The sequence below is a fragment of the Mus pahari genome, chromosome 10 (assembly GCF_900095145.1).
Source record: "Mus pahari chromosome 10, PAHARI_EIJ_v1.1, whole genome shotgun sequence".
In the NCBI taxonomy this organism is placed as follows: Eukaryota; Metazoa; Chordata; class Mammalia; order Rodentia; family Muridae; genus Mus; species Mus pahari.
The window spans coordinates 35,994,310-35,999,707 of NC_034599.1; positions in this window are offsets into that span (position 1 = coordinate 35,994,310).

The window sequence follows — 5,398 nt, forward strand, 5'->3', positions numbered from 1 at the left end:
TAAAAAAAAAAAAAAAAAAAAAAGACTTAGGAGAAATGGAGCAGGAGGAGAGTACGTATTTTAATCCATTAGATTCCAGTACTTCATTCTAGAAAGCGGATGAAAACAAACTAGCATTTTACTAAGTTAAGGACAAAGCTACACTCAGGAAGAAGTTATCAGTATTAGAAGACACAGCTAATGAGTCTAAGCCCTTCACTTTATACATAATATGTGGGAGAAACCAAGTTTCAGATGACCACAAAGACAGAGTGGCAGGCTTAGACTAGAAACTGGTTTCAGTAACACCTCACAAGTCACTCAGGTTGTTATGGGATGGCAGGTCTATGTTATTGTAGTACCAGGAGGAAAGAATTGTAGCAAGTTTGGATGTAAGACTTAAAAAGAAGTTGTAGCTGGCAATTGTCTATTAAAAATCTCAGGTCAACGTTTGAAAACTCTTCCTGAGAAGAGCAATCAGAGCCTGAAATGACTTTCCCTGGGAGGTTCTGAGTCCCTTCACACTCTTTTCATTCAAGCCAAGGTTGGGCAACCCCTTACTGAGGTATTTCATCTAAAAGGATGCGATAGATCCTCCTGAAGAAGCCTCATGTTTACACCTCTCCTAAACAAACAAACAAAACTCAGCTAATCTCATCACAAATGAGTCAGTCATCCCAGACATACACACAGAGAAACATGCTCAGTCATACAGCTTGTTTGGGGAGTAGAGTCGGTATAGCTAGTTGGTCAGAGAAAATTCTAGTAAATATTTATTTATGAGTGGGAAGAAAATTCCAAGTGGTGCTCACATCTTTCTCCAGTGTATTTTGTAGTCAAGTCTCTCCGTGTAGGGTAGGCTGGCCTTGAGCTCATGATTCTTCTGTGTCAGCCTCTCAAATGTTAGGATTGCAGGCTTGCACCCCATGTCCAGGGCTCTTGCACTTTTTGATTGCTGTTACCCCTCCCCTCCTATCTCTTAGAGTTGCTAGAGGATGCACTAAGTAGCCAAGCCTCTGTGATTCTGTTTGTAGTTACCCCTTTCTCTTTATCTCGTGCTGGCTCTTCTTGTGGTACTGGAGAGTCACAGTGGGAGTTCATAGACATTGTCTGGTTATGCCCCATAAAGGACTCAAGAACAGGAGACAGAGTGAGAGGTAAGAGCTGTGCAAGGATCTACTATGCTGGCTCAGCTAGAAAAATGTAACAGATTACAATGTGGGTAAGAACGTATCAGTTATAAGGTCCCTGACATCAGACTACATACTCTCTTGACCCAATCATATGTGTCACACGGTTAAGTAGATACCTAAGCTTCACTTAAGCTTCACTACTTCGTCACAAAGGGGTTGGAACGTCCCCAAGGAGCTGTGTATGGGGTTCTTTCACATTTCATCCTATATATATTTTTGTTCTCAGAGAGGAGTTTTATTTCCACAGTCCAGAAGGCATTAGTGAAATGGCTTCCTGATGCTGTGCCTTCCCTTGCTTTACCTATCCCAGATCCCTGCCGCATTTTGCCCTAGGGTTCCTGTTATCTGGTTTGGTGACAGGGCATATAGAAAGGGAGGTTCAAATTCATAGGGACCTTTTTAAGTGACAAAGAATTGTCTACAGTCTTCAACCTATGAAGGGAAAGACAGAATTTAGGTTCTAGCTGAATTTTTAAGGTATCTTCTAGGAGCACAAAACCAAAACCAATTCCCCCCAAAAGCGGAAACAAACTTGGGCGTAATGGCCCACATCTGTCATGTTGGCCCTTGGGAGGTGGAGGCAAGAAGATCAGAAGGACACTCAAGTTCATTGTTGGCTTGATGTATGGATAAGAGGCCAGAATGGGAGACATGAAACTGTTTCAAAAAAAAAAATGTGGATAGAGGAAGGGTGAGTCCAATTTGAAGAGGCTGGAGAGATAGCTCTGCAGGAAAAGTGTGTACCATGCAAGCCCAGAGACCTGAGTTCCATCCAGGGACCCATATAAAGGTAGAACTCCACAAAGTTATTCTCTGACTTCCACATATCCACCATGGCTTGTGTTAACTGCCCCCCCCCACACATACCCATTGCAATCTTTTAAAAAAGAAGAATTCATTTTAAAAATTAGTTGAAATATCGATGAATATATTCTTTAAGGAACAACTGAATTTCCGTCTTTGCTTGTCTTCTAGAGTCCACATTATACTTGACAAGGTAATAATTTGCTTCAGTGCAAGCCAAAGAATAGCCCACTGATATTTTATCTTTTTTTTTAAAGATTTATTTTTATTATTTTAAAATCATGTACACATGTGAGGTTATGTGCATGTGTGAGTGCAGGTGCTTGCAGAAAGGATGTGGGGTCTTCCGGAGCTAGAATTACAGGTGATTATGACCCATTCAACACGGTGCTGGGAACCAAGCTCGGGTCCTCCATAGAGCAATGTGTACTCTTAACCCACGAGCCATCTCTCCAGTCCCATAGCAGATTTCTTGGAGACAGGGTTTTGTGTAGCCCAGGCTGATGGTGAACTCGCTATATAACTGAGGATGGCTTTGAACTTGTAATCCTCCGATCTCTACTTCCTCAGTGCTGGGGCTACTGGCATAACCTGCCATACCCAGTTTATGCAATGGTGGAGGCTGAACCTGGGGTTTCATGTGCACTAATTGAACTACACCCCTGGCTACTCAGCTAGCCTTTATTCTGCTACCTCAGTGCTTGACTTAGGGTTTCAAATGGGAATTTATTAGCTAAGGGCAAACAAAACAAAACACAAAAAAACCCCAAAACCCCAAAACAAAAACAAGCAAAAAAACCAAACCATATGTGTGTGTGCACGAATGTGTGTGTGTGTGTGTGTGTGTGTGTGTGTGATAGCATTTGTGTGGATGTCAAAGGATAACTTGTGGGAGTGTGGGAGTTGGTTTTCTCTTTCTACTATATGGATTCTCAGGGTTGAACATAGGTCCTCAGGCTTGACAGCAAACACGTTTACCCACTGAACCATCTAGTTCACTGACCAAATCTTTCCATTTTCTTTCCTTCAGAGACAGCTAACCATTTTCCACCTTAGGCTGATGATTTTGGCATATCTTTTTGTCCCTAAGAGATGCCACTAAATCGTTGCTTTTTAGTATTTCTGCTTTAAGAACTTCCTAGAGCATCGGGCCAGAAAAGATGGAAATAGTTTTCTATCTTCTCTGCTTCTGCTACACGTGTGTACTCTCTCCGTCTCTCTCCTCAGCAATGTAACGTTAGATACATGATGATGGTGTACCTATGCAGTACCCAGCTAGCCAATGACCTAACTGTGGGGCTTACTTTCCTTTGATTGAATTATTTCATTGTTTTAAGACTTACTGTGTTTGTGACTCATTAACTCTTAAGCTCTCCCGGCTGTCTCCCACTCTTGAGGTAGTCACAGACTTCTGACATTTCATTTCCCTGAAAAATCTCTCTCTGAGACCCTTCTGGGATGCAGTCTGCTCTATTCTCAGGGTCAAAGCACCGTCCTTCTCCGTCACCTTGGGGATTCCCCTCATCTTCTTCTGTTCTTTCTCATACTATCTTCTTTCTTGTGTTTCCCTCTCTTGTTTGGGTTTTGTTTTGTGCTTGGGACTAAGGATCAAATGGCAGTCAAGAACTCGACTATGGAGCTACAGCCCTCGCTTTGGGAAATGAATCTACTGTGCTTTCTGAAAACGGGTGCCTGATGGGGAAAAATATTGAAGTCCTCCTTATTTAAAGCAAATCTTTATGCTGATCTTGTGACTCTTCGCGTTTCTAAGTAGAGATAATGTATGAGTAATTCTGACTTCTAGACTCCATTGGTTCAGCTGCCAACTGCAGTTGTTAATCCAAATCCCCCTTCGTTCTTGACCATTGCTGGGCTGTTTCTCTGTGTCCTTTCTGGAGCCAGCAGGATCCTCTCTTTGCAGCCAGTGTATTGACATTCAGTTCTGCAGCTGGCTCTGGCCCTCTCTTTACCTCTTCTGCACACTCAATGGGTACCAACAGCCCGAGTGTCCGTTCAGTCTCTCAGTGAGAAGCGGTTTGCCTGAGTTGTTTTTTGATGGCTCTCTCTCTGTTTCCCTGTTTGTTCCTTATCTCATGCTCATGCTTTGGATTGTTACCCACCAGATTCATTCCCTACACTTCTTAATCTCTTTCCTTTATTCCCATCCCTTTGCATTTCCACTCTGATCACCAGGGAAATTCTTTTCTGTCATTTTCTAACCCTGTGTTTGTGTTGATTTCTGCTGTCACTCTGTCCCTTGTCTCTAACTCAGATGGTCTCTTTTAAGGTCCCTTTGTTCTCCTTCTTTCTAAAGGTGTCAGGTGTAATATGCTCAGGTGCTTGGAAATCCCAACATTCTCACCCTGTTTAAATGAAAGATGGACATGTTGGTGAGAATCTAAGAGTTCTGGGCTGGGGTGAGATGGGAGCTCTATCACAGGCAGCTGAAGAACCTCTGAGGCCAGGATTTTTAGGTCTTTTCTTTTTAAATTTATTTATGTACTTGACAGAAGAGTCTTGTGTAACATAAGTGGTGCATGTATTTGAATGAGAATGAATTTGAACTTCTAGTCGTCTGCCTCTACTTCTATGGTGCTGAGATTATAGGCATGCACGGCACTTCCAGATTCTGTAGTCCTGGAGATATAACTAAGAACACTGCACATGTTTGGAAGTCACTCTATCAACTGAGATACATTTCTGCCCCCTAAAGTATGGTCAAAACAACCCCAAGTTAATAGTTTCCTCCCCCTACCCCACCTCCCCAGTACTAGGGATTGAATCCGTGTATGCTATGGGATTGCTCTACCATTGAGCTCCAGCCCCAGGGCTTTGCTTGAGGGCTAGTCAGACTCCCTAAGGAAGATGTTTCTGAACTCTTCCTTGTGAAATGAAGTCTCAGCTTTCTGAGGGCCAAGTGAAAGAGGACTAGGTTTCTCTACGTGTGCACACAGGCCTCCTGCTGACATAGTCTGTGCTACCTCAGCAGAGACAGTTGTCCCTTTTTCCAGAGGCCCTCTGCTGACATCTTCAGAAGGTGGACCATTCCTGGGGCAGGGGAAAGCTGTGGCTTAGTGGCATGTAGAATGGAGGATGACACAAGTCTACCTGCTTTTGAACACATTTTTATCCAGTCCTCATTTACCGCCTTATATCTATTCCATTCTCCTCCTCCTCCTCCTCCTCCTCTTCTTCTTCTTCTTCTTCTTCTTCTTCTTCTTCTTCTTCTTCTTCTTCTTCTTCTTCTTCAATATTGTTATTCTTTTAAAATGTATAATCTTAGTTTATGCTTATGGGTGTTTTGCCTGCATGAATATGTATGTGCCACATGCATACAGTGCCCCTGAGGGTTGGGAGAGGGCATTGAAACTCCTGGAGCAGGAGTCACAGATGGTTACGAACTGCTATGTGGGTGCTGAGAA